Source organism: Sceloporus occidentalis, unplaced genomic scaffold (assembly GCF_023333645.1).
Source record: "Sceloporus occidentalis isolate IW3139 unplaced genomic scaffold, rSceOcc1.0.p SCAF_40, whole genome shotgun sequence".
Lineage (NCBI taxonomy): Eukaryota > Metazoa > Chordata > Lepidosauria > Squamata > Phrynosomatidae > Sceloporus > Sceloporus occidentalis.
Window position 1 is genome coordinate 7,657,617 of NW_028317020.1, and position 14,767 is coordinate 7,672,383.

General features: G+C 43.3%; 1 pseudogene; it reads left to right on the top strand.

Moving 5' to 3' along the window:
* Nucleotides 1-249: 249 nt before the first annotated feature.
* LOC149290328 (immunoglobulin lambda-1 light chain pseudogene) overlaps nucleotides 250-14,767 on the top strand; it is a 62,160-nt pseudogene continuing 47,642 nt past the window's right edge.

The following is a 14,767-nucleotide window of genomic DNA, read 5'->3' on the forward strand; positions in this document are numbered from 1 at the left end:
TCCTTGGAATTTTCTTAATTGGTAAGTGAGGTGCTATTAAGGCTAAGACAAACCATTAGGTAAAGAGGGCACTGCTTGCAAGCTTACAATCTATTTCCTAATATTTTTAGCTGGTTAAATGGATGTGTGTGCTCTGTCTGTAGGTGACAGGCATATAGACAAAATCATGCTCATTCTCACCTATGATATCATATTGATGACTGTGAATAATCTGGTTTGTTTGTGAAAAATACTATTTTTGATTTTTTTTTATCCCTAGGGACCCATGCACAACACTCGGTGACACAAGATGCTTCCATGACTACCAGATCTGGAGAAAATGTCAAAATGAGCTGTATCCTAGGAGGGGGTCTAACTGTCAGTAACAACAGAGTGGTATTTGTTCAAAAGAAAATTGATAGTAAACCCTCATCAATACTACATTATTTCACTGAGTCCAACAAGGGAATGGGACCAGGGGTCCCAGCACGATTTGTGGGTTCTGCCTCAGGTAATGTAGGGTACCTCTCCATCTCCAAAGTGCAGCCTGAAGATGAAGCAGATTATTACTGTGCAACATGGACTGGTAGCCAGTATCACAGTGATAGGACAGAAAGAGGAAGACATGCAAAAACACTGAGCATCACCTGAGGTAGCTGTGCTGTAAATCATATGAATTCCTTGAGAAGCAATCCAAAGGTATTGGATGTTAAGACAATCGTGTAATTATAAGTGTAACTTCAGTGTAGCTGAGGACTGGCAGCCTCAGTTAGCTGTTAAGAAGAACAAAGAGGCATGTTGAGCTTTACCTTGGGATGCACAGATCCCAGCAATTATTACAGCCCCTCCATTCACTCTCCATCCAAGTAGGTGTAAAAACAGGCCATCATAACAACAACAAAAAAAGTTCTGAAAACTGCTGTCGTGCCTGGTAAATCTACTTATTCTGCACTAATTTCTGAAATATTTGTTTTAGCAAACAATTGGCCGGTTTAGTATAAAACAATTGATACATTTACCTATACAATTTCAGTGTTATTTAAAAAACAATTCACCTGCTTACATTTTAGTCTTTTTGAATAGCAGAAAGACTGGTGCTTCTGGTTTTGCACTGGAATGTGAATGATGAAAAGAAGCAGCAGTCTCATGTAATTTGGTTTGTAGCGTTTGCAAGACATTTTATTCTTAATTACTAACTGCCCCCAAGTGATGAGCACCCACACGTGTCACTTGGGGGCAGTTAGTAATTAAGAATAAAATGTCTTGCAAACGCTACAAACCAAATTACATGAGACTGCTGCTTCTTTTCATTAAGTCTAGAATACTGAACAGTGGCGTCACTACAGGGGGGCAAGGGGGGGCAATTGCCCCCCCTAGGTTAATCCTTTCCCCCCCTGTTGCCCCTCTGCCGAATTTGGAATAAAGTCGCAATGCGACTTTAAATCCCGTCTTTTTTTTCTTTTTTTTTTGTTAATGCGGAGGAGAGAAAGGGGCGCCTAGCAACCGCTCGGCACCCCCCATTCCCCCTTCACGAGGCCTCTACCTCCGTCACGGTGCCGGCATTTCATCCTGAGCGCCGAAATATGACGTCATATTTCGCCGCTCAGCGGTGAAGCAGCGGCCACCGCAGCAGAGAACGAAGACAGAAGCCTCGTGCTCCCGTCGCTGGACCTAAAGGTGAGACAACTACAAAGGGGGAGGGTAGATAGTGAGTAGGGAGAGGGGGTTAGAAAGTGATAAGGGAGGGAGAGGGGGTTAGAAAGTAATAAGGCAGGGGCGTCCAACATGCGGGCCAAATGCGGCCCGCGAGACCTCGAGGTGCGGCCCGCATAAGGTCGGCAGCCAGGGCAACCGATCTTACGCGGGCCGCACCTCGAGCATGTACTGGCTGACTTGGCATGATAGGAGTGTGATTGCTAACAGCAATCAAAGTCCCATCATCAGTGGTGTCGCTACAGGGGGGCAAGGGGGGACAATTGGCCCCCCTAGGTTAATCCTTGCCCCCCTGCCGAATTTGGAATAAAGTCGCAATGCGACTTTAAATCCCGTCTTTTTTTTTTTGTTAATGCGGAGGAGAGAGAGGGGCGCCTAGCAACTGCTCGGCACCCCCCATTCTCCTCCACGAGGCCTCTACCTCCGTCGCGGTGCCGGCATTTCATCCTGAGCGCCGAAATATGACGTCATACATGCTGAAACCTAGCTAGCTGCCCCCTTGTGTATTGATGCTGCCAGCAGTATGGGGTCTGCACATCACTTACAGCCACCCTGTACCAGCATGTACTGGCTGACTTGGCATGATAGGAGTGTGATTGCTAACAGCAATCACAGTCCCATCATGCCTAGGTTCCAGCATTTACTGGTTGGATGTGTAAGTGCTGGAACCTAGGCATGATGGGACTTTGATTGCTGTTAGCAATCACACTCCTATCATGCCAAGTCAGCCAGTGCATGCCGAAACCTAGCTAGCTGCCCCCCTTGTGTATTGATGCTGCCAGCAGTATGGGGTCTACACATCACTTACAGCCACCCTGTACCAGCATGTACTGGCTGACTTGGCATGATAGGAGTGTGATTGCTAATAGAAACCACAGCAAGCACAGTCCCATCATGCCTAGGTACCAGCATTTACTGGTTGCCTGGGTATGATAGGAGTGTGATTGCTGTGTGGGCAGTGTGGATGCCAGGGCTGGCTTTGGGGTGTGCAACCTGTGATCTATGCGTGTAATTTAGGGGGTTTTAAATATACCTTTTAATGATGTGTTTTTATGTGAATTCCAATTGATCTATACCTGCAAAGCTGGGTTTGTGTGTTATTCTGTATTGTGTGTTATTTATGTATACCTGCAAATACAGGGTTAATATGTCTTATTCAGTTGATTAATACCTGCAATGCTGTTTCCATGTATTTATTTGATCTATACCTGCAATGCTATGTTTCATATACTATTGTATACCTGCAAATACAGGATTTGTATGTCTGATTCTGTTTATTTGAGATCACAAGTGAATTTCAGTTGATCTATACATGCAAAGCTTGGTTTGTGTGTTAATGTGTTGATCTATACCTGCTATCGGCAACTGGGGCTAATGTTAATATATATGGGCAGCAGGGGCATCAATACACAAGGGGCAAAAACACTAAGGGGGGTATAAACGACAATGCAGTGTGAAAAATCCATTCTGATGTAGACGTCTGTGACGTAGATTGTGTCCTGCTGTTTGTGTGTTTTGGTTATCAGTGTAGCAGAGCCTGTCCTCGGGTGTGTGTGTATAGGTGTTGGTGTGGCAGAGCCTGTCCTGGTGTGTGTTTGGGTGTTGGTGTGGCAGAGCCTGTCCTGGTGTGTGTGTTCGGTTGTCAGTGTGGCAGAGCCTGTCCTAGGGTGTGTGTTTGGGTGTCAGAGCCTGTCCTGGTGTGTGTGTCTGGGTGTCGGTGTGACAGAGCCTGTGTTGGTGTGTGTGTTTGGTCATCTGTTTCCTGGCACTTAACTTACAGTAGGAATTATTTAATTTATATTTATCCAGAGATAAAATGCCCTCTTGAAGTTGTAGTGACTTCAGGAGACAAAACATTCAAGGCCCTGAAATCATTTAGTGGAAAAGTTATTTATTGTGTTATAATATTTATTTCAAGGATTAGTCGCACTAAATTGTGGCTTCAGGCTTCCCATGTTGAATGATATTATTTTAGCCCAATAACAAAAGTATAATTCCATAGCACATTACTTTTGGAAATTATTAATCCCCCCCCAGTTTGACTGTGGTATCTTGTGTGCCCCCCCCCCCTATATATTGTTTCTAGAGTCGCCACTGATCCTAAAATATTATATTTTATATAACTAAAAGGAACTAAAAAAATAAGTAAATGCTGGTGTACAAAAGGAAATTGTCTGTGGGCTCCAGGGGAATTTATTGTTAAACATGTTGCTTTGATCTCCCATTTACATACTGTTTCTGGGAAGCTTGCAGTACTAATAAACAAGAAATAAGGTCCCTACTGGGGATTCCCCCTTAACCAAGAGAGGCAGCCAAGTTTTTTCCGCCACCGCATGTTTATGGTATATAGTAAAAAGTTATTAGGGAACCCAACAGTGCCCACATGATGTCATCCAATCCTCATATTTGGATCAAGGAAAGTAACCATCCCAAAGTCACATGATGTTTTAATAAAATGTGATGCAAAAAAATAATCCATTTGGTGGCAGAAATTTGCAAAATGGGCATTGGTTGTGCAGGAGCATTCTTATATACTCCTGTTCACCAGCAGTATCAAGTGGTTGAAGGATGCATTGCATCCTCCATTGACTATAAACAAAGTCTCTTGTTTCTATTTTTACTGTTAACTGAATCCCCTTCATCCCATAGAAAAGGGTTAAAGAGAAGGCGGAGTGATAAAGTTTTCGACATTCTCAGCACATCTCATGAGCTTGATTATAGACCCCTTACCCATGCTTCTCATTTGCAAGAAATGGAGTTAATCCCTTTTTTTTTTTTTTTTTTTTTAAGTATCATCATGTCAAACGAGCTGCAGCAACTTTGCCCCAGGACACCAGCACTCTCTAAATTATCTACATTCACTCACACTCTCTAACACTCTCACAAACTCTCATTCACATTCACTCTCTCTAAAGGTTTCTCTACCTTCTCTGCCAACCACTTCTGCTTTTTCTGGCCACTTCTGATGACCACTTCTTCATCATCTTCTATCATTTATCTTCTCTTCTATCTTCAGTCTGCTATCTTCTATCTTCATCCACATCTCCATGGATATAACCTGTCAAAATGACAGCGCTCCAGATCCTCCAATTGGGGGAGGGGATGCCAACGCAAGAATTACAAACATTTTTTTTATTACTTTAGTATGGTTTGGGTTTTTTTATTCCTTTTTAGACCTAAGAACCTAAAAGAACTTCCCATTGGTACCCACTCAGACGGAACATTGGCTGACACTAACTAATGGTGTTTGGTTTCGAAAGATAAGGGAATTGTTCTGGATTTACAAATTACAATCTTTATTCCCTAGGAAACTGAATGAGGACGAGGATTTAGCTTTATTTTTGTAGTCTCCATCCTGTGTGTATACATTGTTTAGAATAAGCCCTAAAGGGGATAAAGAGTGAATTTGGGTGGGGGTCAAGTGTAGATCAGTAGGTGCCCATTATAATTCATGGAAATTAAGGCCTTTATCAAGGGGTGGGGATGGGTCAGTCTTTCTCTTTTCTCTAACACCAAACATCAGGGGAAATTATGTTTGTCCAACCTTGCCTGCAGGCTGGGTTAATTCTAATTTATTTTGCCCTGGTATAGTGCAGAAGCAGGCTGTTGGAGATATGGCCCTGCTTGTGGTGCACAAGCCAATGGGCGCAGGTGCAAGACACTTCCTGGGACTGGTCCTCGGCGATAATGTAGGTTTCGTAGACACCGTGCTAGCAGGGGAAAAGCCAGTGGCTTCAACTAATTTATTGCAGCAGTATGCCTGTACCAGGGTCATGGGCCCCCTACATCATGCTGTGCCCCCCCAGTTGAAACGCCGTTTTTTTTTCCACAGCCGTGATAGACGAGGAGAGTGAGAGGCGCCGGAATAAGTTTTAAGCAACCGTGCGGCGCCTCCCCTCCGCGAGGCTTCTGTCTTGTCGTGGTGCCGGCATTTCATGCTGAGCGCCGGTATATGACGTCATGGTTTATATGGTTCAGTTATGGTACATATGGTGATGGTGTTTTTATAGATGTCAATTATCAGGTACAATTTCCATATATTCATATTACGTAATATGTGTTGGGTTAAAAAACTATTTATTGTTTGGAGTGTCACAGTGTTTTGATTGAAGGGGCACTGTGGCCATATTATATATTCCAATAGCGGAAGTAAAATGTTGGTTAATCAATAAAATTGTGTCTGTGTGTATTTTGGGGGTATAGCTATTAAGACAAGGCCCTATAGACTGTTCCACAGTCATGATCTCTATGTTTTTTAACTTTTATTCACACTCTTTACAGCACTATATTTTGTTTATGGAACTGGAAGATAATACTGCATTGCTCATCTTCAGTGTAGAAACAATATATAGGGGGGGCACACAAGATACCACAGTCAAACTTCCTGGTCTGCCGTGGTCTGCTTCACTGCTGGGCGCCGGATATTACGTCATATACCGGCGCTCAGCATGAAACACCGGCACCGCGACAGAGGTAGAGGCCTCGTGGAGGAGACTGAGGGGGGCCGAGCGGTTGCTAGGCGCCCCTCTCCTCCACGTCAAAAAAAAAATAATAAAATGTTTGAGGCTGCCCGGGACTTAAAGTCCCATTGCGGGACTGTCGTGGGCAATGCGTTGGGTGGTTCCAAATTCAGCGGGGGGCAACAGGGGGGGCAAGGAATAACCTAGGGGGGCAATTGCCCCCCTGTAGCAACGCCACTGCTCATCTTGGTTGCTCATGCACATATTCTGGCTACATGATACTCACGTATACTTACATTACCTCCGGTTTCTTATAACCCTTACGGTTTTTGGTCATACAGGATTGCTTGTAATGTATTACTAACAGTTATCTGTTTTTTCATTTCAACATATACCGTAATTTGTATGTAATTTAATAAAAATGACTGCTTAGGCTTATAGCATCCATACAGATTCCGGATGGGAGGGTGCAAAAGTTCCAGATGCTCTCCCTACCTGATTGAAAAGGAAGTAAGAAAGTGCCATCTCTCTTTATATAGCTGCTTGATACTAAGTTGTAAACATGATCAATGAATGAGAGGGACACACACCATTCCCGCTTAGGCCAGCAGTCTCCCAATAAGTGCTGGTATGCTGTAATGAGCATACAGGCTCCACTAAGCAATTTGTTTTACTGCTATGTGCAGGTATATTATTTTGGATATATATATATATATACCGGTGACCACAGATAGCAAGACAGATCACTCTTGAAGTCTATCATATCGAAACGTTGAGGATCTCAATCCCATTGTCTGCTTCTCTGCCACCATTTGTTTCCATGAACATATTTGTAAGCGCTTTTCTGTTTTTCCACAGTGCCGATTTATTTTACATTTGATAACATGATAACATATTTTGTTTATGAATAAAATGGCTTTTTATTGGCAGATCACTCTAGTGGTACAGTGTTTTTGACTTATATTTTTGGTACGCACCTCCTGCAAATTTATTTTCTACATACTAGCACTCACAATTATTATTTTGTGCATGCTCTATGGTTTCAAATGAAAGCCCTATTTTTTTCTGAATAAAAAGGATGTATAATTGAATATCTGCAAACAGTCCCAAATTTGCAGAGACAATCCCATTTTTTGGGGGGATAAGCAGTGGCGACTCTAGAAACAGTATATAGGGGGGGCATTAATAATTCCCACCATTAAATCATACCACTGAAAAAACATATATAGCCAAAAGTAATGTGCTATGGAATGATACTTTTGTTATTGGACAATACAATACTTGATCATTCAACATGGGAAGCCTGAAGCCACAATTTAGTACGACTAATCCTTGAAATCCTTTAAACAACACAATACTTTAACTTTTGCACTAAATGATTTCAGGGCCTAATATTAGATCCTGCTGCTGATATATATATATATTAGCCCCTGCTGCCCATATATATTAATATTAGCCCCAGTTGCCGATATATATTAATATTAGTCCCTGCTGCCGATATATATATATATATATATAAATATATATATATAAATATTAGACCCTGCTGCCGGTAGCAGGTATAGATCAACACATTAACACACAAACCCAGCTTTGCATGTATAGATCAATTGAAATTCACTTGTGATCTCAGCACTGAAGGTATATATCAAATAAATAGAATCAGACATACAAATCCTGTATTTGCAGGTATACAATAATAATATATGAAACGTAGCATCGCAGGTATAGATCAAATAAATACATGGAAACAGCATTGCAGGTATTAATCAACTGAACAAGACATACAAACCCTGTATTTGCAGGTATACATAAATAATGTATGGAAACATAGCATAGCAGATATGGATCTACAGAAGAACACACAAACCCAGCTTTGCAGGTGCAGATCAATTGGAATTCACATAAAAACACAGCATTAAAGGTATAGATAAAACCCCCTAAATTACAGGCATAGATCACAGGTTGCACACCCCAAAGCAAGCCCTGGCGTCCACACTGTCCATATAGAACCTGGCCAGCACCCAGATAACACACATACGATTTGCCATCTTTGTCCCATATACGCCCGGCCTGTGACATCTCGGTCCCCAAGGCTCAAACATCCTGCTAGTGCCATCTTTGCACTTCCACAATTATACATCTATGATACACACAAACACATTAACTCATGCTCTCCCTCATTCAGACAATTCACCCACACATTACCTCATGCTCTCCCTCATTCAGACAATTCATCCATTTTAAGAAACTACGCCCCTTGGAGCTTCAAATGAGGGGTTACATGTATTTCGAGGACAAAGAGTGCACAAATAATGATGGAAAATGTTGCTTTGGCTAGAAAATATGTTTTTTTTTATCCATAGCGACATGTTCATTTGTGTCTAGCGCACTCCAGGTTTGTACTAGAAACACATACAGCCCCTCATTTGATGCGCCAAGGGGTGTAGTTCTTGCAAATGTGTACTTTTTGTGCCATAATTTAACTTCCTACATGAGCAGTAATGCCACGTCAAGGCTTCAACCCTAATTACTGATCATTCACATGCCTTTCATATCTCCATTCACTCGCAGAAGCACACACCATACTTTCCATACATTCACTCACAGAAGCACACACACCATTCTTTCCCTTTACAATCCCAAAGAAATGATGGTAAAGGGAGAAAAAAATCACTTTTACAGCAAAAATACGTTTTTTTAAGGCGCTCCAGGGATGAGATGGTTACTCACGTACCGCACAGGCTAAATGGCTGATTTTAATAATATTTGCAGTTCATCAGGATTTCAAAAATTGCCTCCCTCTACCGTTGGCTAAATTTAACCCCATGATCAAAGGGATCATGGGATTAAAAATTAGTATCGGCCATTTTTAAAAAGGGAATGTGACTTTTTATAGCTATATGATCGCTGTGGTAACATTGGCTACCACAGTGATCATTTAGCTAGAATACTTAAACTTTTTTTTTTTTTTTTTTAAGTTTAACTACTTTATGTTTAAATAATTTTTTTAAAAAAAATTTTTAACGTAATTGTTTTAATTCTTTTTTTATATACCGTTGGAAAGGTGAGATAATTACCTTTCCAACTGTATATGTTGGGGGTCTGTAGCTGCTTAGATGCCTGAGATACAGGCATCTAAGCAGCATGCCCCCATACCGCTTTAACTGACAATTGTCAGTTATTAATAAAGTTGCGCGGTGACATCATCGCGTCATTGCGTGTGCCGTCACCGGCCGGATCGGGTGGCCCCGGTGATGCCCTTCAGTGTGAGGGGCGGATCGCCGGGGTAGGTGGTGATGGGTGTCCACAGACCTCCATCAAGGTAAGATAGTGCTAGCGACGGCATGGTGCCGTCGTTAGCACCTGACTGGGACTGCTAGCGACGGCACCATGCCGTCGTTAGCAGTCAAGGGGACTGTCCTGGGTGGCTCCAAATTCGGCAGGGGGGCAACAGGGGGGGCAAGGAATATCCTAGGGGGGGCAATTGCCCCCCTGTAGCGACGCCACTGGGGATAAGGCCCGTTAAATCTGTTAGGCCCGACTGGGATAGACCCATCTCAGCATAAAAGTATTCCCTATGTACAATGCATTACACTGTGCACATTCAGCATTGTGTTTATGTTGTGTATTTGTGAGAGACAACCTGGGACAGAAGGGTGTCCCGAGGTGTATTGAGCAAACATTGTCAAGTATTTAATTTATGTGGGTACATCGAAAACAAAAAAGGGAAATCTTGATTAAACTCAAATATGGTAGAAATGGCAAAAGAATGTTGGTACTAATGGTACTAATAAGTCTTGGTAAGGAAAGAGTTACTGAGAACTAGGCAATAACATGACTAAGGGTAGAGGGTGAGCAGAAGACAGCAGACTGAATATTGTAACAAAAAAAGAGTTAGAATTAAATAGGGGGCAGGAACAAATGGGGTGGAATATTAATGTTATTACTATTCTAATAGGTTCACTAATCACATCGTTTTGGCACCGCTTAATAGAACATTCCCACAATTACCCATACCTCACATTTCTAAGATTGCTGGATGAACAATAGATGCTAAAAAAGTTTAGGTAACTGCCATGTCAGTGGTAATCATGGTGCTTGGATTTAGGTATAAAGTACTACATGTTGCGCATCAGTTCACTTGATGAGATATTTTATTCCAAGACAATGAAAGGTCTGTATCGTGGATATATCAGCTCATTGCTTCTTAAATAATTTGCATATATGCAAATAGCTCAGTGTTGCAGGAGTTTAAATTGAATCTGGAGGCTTTCAAACACAGATCTGTTTGTCATAGCTGCTGTCACCATGTCCTGGGCTGTCTTTCTCGTCATTCTCACCTCTTATTCCTCATGTATGATATTAAAAAAACCTGAACACACAGCTGGTATTAGGAATCCTCCAGTATTATATCGCCTGACAATATTTTATTATCTTTTTTTAGGTTCTGTGGCTGAATTTGCAGTAACTCAGGAAGCTAAAGCGTTTGTGCCAGTTGGTTCAGAGGTCAGTCTGTCCTGCAGTTGGAGTGGAGGCGCAGTCACTGGGGATAACTGGCCACACTGGATTAAACAGACACCTGGGGGTAAACCCATGCTTGTTGTTGGCAGTAGCAGCACCAGCAATCAGAACTACAGACCCTCCTGGACCTCAGACCGATTCACTGGATCCATTTCTGGGGGATCAGCCGTTCTCTCCATTAGCAGAGTGCAGGATGAGGATGATGTAGATTATTACTGTGTTTTATGGGGAAATAACCAGCACACAGTGTTATAAACTAATGCAGAACTAAAGCTTTAACTCTGACTTCCCTTTTTTTTGTAATTTATGACATCTTCTTATGTTCCTTTTTACTGCATTGTGTATTTTACACCAAACCACAATTGCAGATAAAACTGAGTTTAAAAAGCAATATGGTGATAATAAAGTATACTTGTGAATGTAATTTGACTTATTTTAGCACATTTGCAGGTTGGATTTGTTTATATTGCCTTCAAATGTAGTGCCCCCAGACACTAAATATACTAGTGTATACTCTGGTTCTTATCACATTGAAATAAAGTGTTCATGCTAATTGCAGTATAAATAAATGTTTAAAAAATGGAAAAAGAAGCATGTAGTTGTAAGTAGACTTGGGCACCAGGGGGCTCTTCGTGTTCGTCTTCGTGCTCGTCTTCGGGGGAAAAAACCTTTGTATTCCGCGAATATTCGCCCGTTCCTGTCTTCTCTTCGGGCGAATATTCGCGGACATTCTTCGTGCTCGTTTAATCTTCGTTTCCTTCCCGGTTGCCTAGCAGGGGTTAATACGGGGTTAACAACACATCGGAGCAGCAGCAGCTGCCGTGAAGGAACGTGTGTGCAACTCTATTGGTCGTTTCGGCAGGGGGCTGGTCTGGCATCAACGAGTGAATTGCAGAACGCACTTCATTCGTTGATGGCAGGCCAGCCCCCTGCCGAAACGACCAATAGAGTTGCACACACGTACTGAGGTGTACTGTACACAAAATGACCTAGAGACAAATGCTCCAAGGAACTTGGCCTCCGTTTTTCATACACAATCACACATCCATAGATGTTTAATAAAAGAATAGGGATTATTTTACATTTTTAAATTGATTTTGGACCACTTGTAATACATGCCTAACATTTGCTACCTATTTACAATGGCATACTTTGCAACAACCCAACTTTTACTGGACAGGACTGGAAAAAAGCAGGACTGTCCACCAAAATCTTGGGTGTGTTGGCAGGTATGCGAATGGAAAAATGTTGGACAAGAACTAAAAAACAGCTTAGGGTTAATGTACGGTTATGTTTAAGATTAGTAGCAGTGCACTGCTTTGGTTAAAGCTGTATTATGTCTAAATAATAATTTTATTTTAATTTTAATGGGTTTTAAAAAAAAAATTAGGGGTTTATTTAAATGTATTTTAAAGTTAGATTTATTATTTAGTACTTTATTATATTTATTTAATGTTTATACTAGTGCTACCTACCGAGCTATAACTACCAACGTGTATTTGCATACCTAGTTTAGCTAAATTAGATGGGACAGGACTGGAAAAAAGCAGGACTGTCCCTGAAAAAGTTGTGTCTGTTGGCAGGTATGTGGATGGAAAAATGTTATAGTATGAAGTGTGAGTTATAGCGTTAATGCTAGTGAGTGTAGAAATGAAGGCCAGGACAAATAACAAGAGGAAAGGTCCTTGTGATTTGTGCATTGTACATGTATGTGTTATGTGTGTTGTCACTTGTCACTGTGTTATATGTGTTATGTGTGTTATGTGTTATGTCACTGTGTTATTTGTGTTATTGTGTGTGTTATGTTTGGTTGTGTATCAGAAGGAAAATAATGACATGGAAATGGAAAAGGAAATGGAAAAGGCGAATGAGTGGGCAATTGGCGACCCACTCACCTGTTTCACCCCAGAGCAAAGCATCCAAACACTGTCAGTCCTAGACGTTTGGCAGCTGACTTCCAGAGCTCAGACACTAGGCCCTAGCGTAAGCTGGCCACTCCGGCGGAGGTAGCAGGCGTTGCCACACCGCAAACAGACGCAGCCAGGGGGGAGAAACTGCCCTTACCATTAGGGACATTTTGGGCATGACTCTAGCCAGGAAGCGAACTGGCACAGAAGAGATGCTGGCTCCACCACCACAACCACCACCACCACCACCACCAGCAGCAGCATTGAAAAATGGGAAAGGCGAATGAGTGGGCAATTGGCGACCCACTCACCTGTTTCACCCCAGGGCAAAGCACCCAAACACTGTCAGTCTTAGACGTTTGGCAGCAGACTTCCAGAGCTCAGACACTAGGTCCTAGCGTAAGCTGGCCACTCCGGCGGAGGTAGCAGGCGTTGCCACACCGCAGACAGAGGCAGCCAGGGGGGAGAAACTGCCCTTACCATTAGGGACATTTGAGGCATGACACTAGCCAGGAAGCGAACTGGCATCGAAGAGACACTGGCAGCACCACCAGCAGCAGCAGCAGCAGAATTGGGAAAGGCGAATGAGTGGGCAATTGGCGACCTGCTCACCTGTTTCACCCCAGAGCAAAGCATCCAAACACTGTCAGTCATAGACGTTTGGCAGCAGACTTCCAGAGCTCAGACACAAGGCCCTAGCGTAAGCTGGCTACATTGGCGGAGGTAGCAGGCGTTGCCACACCGCAGCAAGTGCAACCAGGGGGGAGAAACTACCCTCTCCATTAGGGACATTTGAGGCATGACACTAGCCAGGAAGCGAACTGGCATTGAAGAGACGCTGGCACCACCACCAGCAGCAGCAGCAGCAGCATTGGAAAAGGTGAATGAGTGGGCAATTGACGACCCGCTCACCTGTTTCACCCCAGGGCAAAGCATCCAAACACTGTCAGTCCTTGGCGTTTGGGAGCAGACTTCCAGAACTCAGACACTAGGCCCTAGTGTAAATTGGCTACACCGGCGGAGGTAGCAGGCATTGCTACACCGCAGCAAGTGCAACCAGGGGGAGAAACTACCCTCTCCATTAGGGACATTTGAGGCATGATTTCAGCCAGGAAGCGAACTGACCAAAGATACTGGCACCACCACCAGCAGCAGCGTTGGAAACGGAAAAAGGTGAATGAGTGGGCAATTGACGACCCGCTCACCTGCTTCACCCCAGGGCAAAGCATCCGAAGACTGTCAGTCCTTGGCGTTTGGGAGCGGACTTCCAGAACTCAGACACTAGGTCCTAGCGTAAATTGGCTACACCGGCGGAGGTAGCAGACGTTGCCACACCACAAACACGTGCAACCAGGGGGAGAAACTACCTTAAACATTACAGAGAAAAAAAATTAACTTTCCAAGCTAAGAGCTGGGTAGCCCAACTTGGGCAGATTGAATTTAAGAAAGGCAATCTGCTCCATCAGATGAGGTGCCATGCGTGAGCTCTGTGGCCACACACTCTTCTTTTCATCCCAGTAGCTAAGAGGATCAACATTAGGCGCAGAAGGAACTTCACAGAGGTAAAGTTTGACCATTTCAGCAGCACTACTCTCCTTTCTGCTGCTAGCTTTGTCAGATGGTCCAACTATACTCCCAAGTGCCTCTTCCCAAAACGCAGCTGCTCCACTCAGCTGTGTTGTGCTGCTTGTGGCACTGCCGCTGATGCTGCTGCTAGGAGTAGCAGACCACATCATCTCTTCCTCCTCCTGCACCTCTCCCTCCTCGGACAGCATTCCCATTTTACGCTGCCAGTCACGCACCTTGTTGACCAATTGCTCCCGGTAGCTACTGAGAACATTAAATTTCAAAGCTAGCTTTCCCTTAATTCTTGGATCGCAAAGGCACGCTAGCATCATTTCGGGACTCTCTTCCATTCGTTTGCGAAGGTGTACTTTTAGCAGATCCTTCAGCTTCCTGACTGTGGCTGCTACGTCAGGATGTAGAGTGCCACCTTGAACAGCCTCACGGTTTCCAAGGAACACATCCATCTTGCTGCCTAGATGGGAGAACACTGGGATTACCTGGGCCAGACTGGCAGTGTTTGAGCTTAAATTTTCTGTGGCATCCCTGAATGGTTTAAGGACTGCCACTAGCTGGGCGATCACTGTCCAATCCTCCCTATTCAATGGAGAGGTAATCCCA